Genomic DNA, 3,324 nt, shown 5'->3' with positions numbered 1-3,324 from the left:
CAGCCGTTGCACGCGAGTTAGTCGATCCTAAGCCCTAGGAGAAATCCGATGTCGATGATGGTGTAAAGTTATGTTATATATATATTATATTATTTATAAATAGAATATCACACCCGTCGGGCGAAAGGGAATCCGGTTGCAGTTCCGGAACCCGGCTGCGGAACCGTCTTAAAAATCGTTCCCTCGCAAGAGAGTTCGTCGGGGTAACCCAAAGTGGCCTGAAGACGCCGACGGGAGATCCGGAGAGAGTTATCTTTTCTGCCTGAGCGTTCGAGCGCCCTGGAATCCCATAGCGGGGAGATAGGGCTCGGGACGCGAAGAGCATCGCCGATGCGGCGGTGTCCGGATCGGCCCCTCGGACCTTGAAAATTCAGGTGAGGGATACGCGGAGATGTCGCGCCGGCTCGTACCCATATCCGCAGCAGGTCTCCAAGGTGAAGAGCCTCTAGCCGATAGAATAATGTAGGTAAGGGAAGTCGGCAAGTTGGATCCGTAACTTCGGGATAAGGATTGGCTCTGAGGGCCGTGGCGTGTCGGGCCTGGTCGGGAAGAGGTCATCGGCCGAGACGTGGAAGCCGGGCGGGGTCCCCCCGCGTGGCGCCCCAACGGGTGTCGCGCGGGTGTGGATCTCCGTCACCCGGCGCCTCGCCTTGGCCTCCCCTCGGATCTTCCTCGCTGTGTGGCGCCGGCGTGTTCGCGCACGCTCGGCGACCTGTACGGCCGCCGGACGACGGTCAACTCAGAACTGGCACGGACAAGGGGAATCCGACTGTCTAATTAAAACAAAGCATTGCGATGGCCCTCGCGGGTGTTGACGCAATGTGATTTCTGCCCAGTGCTCTGAATGTCAATGTGAAGAAATTCAATTAAGCGCGGGTAAACGGCGGGAGTAACTATGACTCTCTTCGGGGGTTGGATTCTGACCCGATTCATCCCAGATGCTCTGGGCGGAGCGAGCAAAGCAAAATTAAAACGCAATAAATAAATAAATGAAAACGCAATGAATAAATGTAAACGCAATGTAATACTCACTTGGGGTGACGTACGCATCGGCTTGACCGGTGCGGCGTCACCCCTTTTTTATGCAAAAATTTTTTTTGAGTTATCGAGCTTGGTGGCGGTACTCAAAATTTTATTGATCACTTTCTAACATCTATGGTTTTGTGGAAGATGTTAGTTAGTGAAACTAACTTTTTTTTAATTTTTGGTTGTACACTTTAGTCGCTCGTGACGGTATCGTCTACTTTTTCTTACAGCTTGGTTTTGTGGAGGATGTAAGAAATTGAAACTTTAATTTAACAAATTTTCTTTCTTAAGTGCATAAACCCAGTCGCTCGTGACGGTATCATCTCCTTTTGATATTGAACACCTTCTTACATCTAGGTTTTGTGGAGGATGTAAGAAATTGAAACTTTAATTTAACAAAATTTTCTTTCTTAAGTGCATAAACCCAGTCGCTCGTGACGGTATCATCTCCTTTTGATACTGAACACCTTCTTACATCTAGGTTTTGTGGAGGATGTAAGAAATTGAAAGTTTAAATTTCTTTTTTTTTTTATTAGTCTATAAACCCAGTCGCTCGTGACGGTATCATCTCCTTTTGATACTGAACACCTTCTTACATCTAGGTTTTGTGGAGGATGTAAGAAATTGAAAGTTTAAATTCCTTTTTTTTTTATTAGTATATAAACCCAGTCGCTCGTGACGGTACCGCCAAGTTTTATAAAATTGCACAATTTAAATAAATATGCGTTTAAAACTCTCAAATACATTAATCAAAAAAAAAAAAAAAAAAAAAATAAGAGTATCTTAACTTATATTAGTAGATGTGGAAATCTTAACTTTTGGTGCTGGAGTTTTTTTTTTTTTCTTATTTTTTTTTCTTCTATCTCTTCTCTCTTGAAGATAATATCTTGCTGCTTTGTCTCTCGTCTCTGCCCAACGTCTGGGATCGGGGTCGAGTCCGGGGGGAGCACTGAAAACCTCGTAAGGCAGTGCGACCCAAGTCAACATGGCGCCTCCACGTGGCGAACCTCCGGATAGTCGGAGGTGGGGTTCTCCCACCGAAGATGAACCAATTAACCATGCGCTGGCGACTCGGTGGGGGGGTTACTGCAAATGACCCCCCGCACCACAAAACAAAAATCCCAATAATGAATACGAACAACATAGCCTCGGACGGCAACAATGTGGGGCCCACTGGCCCCGCATCATTGTTGGGCGGGCGAGTCGACCGCACCGAACTCTCGGAGGGTGCTGACGTGCTCTCGACTCGACCAACAGCCTCCGCGTCTGATGACGCTCAGGCCACTGCATCGACATTCGTGTGCGAGCTCTGTGTCCCGAACCGCGTATTTTCCACGAAAATCGGGTTGGGGGTTCACCGAGTCTCGAAACACAAGGAAGTGACAAACGAAGAGATCGCGGTGGGCCGAACTAAAGCTCGGTACACCGACGAGGAGGTGGAGCTATGGGCTCGATGTGAAGCTTTCCTCATCAACTCGGGGAAAACCGACAGGGTGAACCAGCGGCTATTGGAGCTCCGGCCGAGTGCTGGCAGATCTCTCGAAGCTATCAAGGGACTCAGGTGTCGCCTTGATTATCGTGGAAAGCTCGAGAGAATCTTAGCCGAACTCGCGCTCCAGGCCGAGAACACTGGACCCCTGTTCGGGAGACCGATTGTCGTGGAACCTCCGCCCCCGCAGATAGTTGCCAGTGCGCCAACGGTAGCCAGGGGGGGCTACCAGGCGGCCGAACTAGAGTGGGTGGCGAGTGCTGAAGCCGAGTACATACGCTCAGGGTGTCGCAGGCACATCAACAAGACACTGTACGCCAAAAGCGTGGACCTACACATAAATTTTGGCTGGACGGTGGATGATATCCGCAAAATCCGTCTAATGAGGTCGTACAGGGACGCCTTGGCGCGTGCCCTGTCTAGCGGCGTCGTCAGTGATCCGATGCTGAATAGTCCTGTCGAGAACTCCGCCGCCGCAGAGCGATCGCAGGGCCCTGCTGTCGATACTTCCGCCCCCGCGGCGGAACGACCACAGACCCCAGCCCCCCGGGCGTCAGCCTGGAGGGTCTGCGAGACACCACCCTCCCCAAGGACTTGCGAGTTGGGGGAATTACGCCAGACTCTGAATCTCCTTATTGGGGATTTGGAGAACCAAGCTGGATACCGGTCCGCAGAGCTGATTTCGGTGATTAATCTAGCTCTAGCAGGGATGGACGTGGAAGAGATATTCACGAGGTGGCTATCTAAAGTCTATCCCGAGAGGCCGGCCCCCCGACGCGGAAGAGTCCGCAACGATCCCTTTACCGAAG

This window comes from Brachycentrus maculatus, unplaced genomic scaffold (assembly GCF_059751285.1).
Source record: "Brachycentrus maculatus isolate JH-2025_06_01 unplaced genomic scaffold, ASM5975128v1 h1tg002050c, whole genome shotgun sequence".
NCBI lineage: Eukaryota > Metazoa > Arthropoda > Insecta > Trichoptera > Brachycentridae > Brachycentrus > Brachycentrus maculatus.
The sequence above is the reverse complement of the archived record's forward strand: the minus strand, read 5'-3'. Positions refer to the sequence as shown.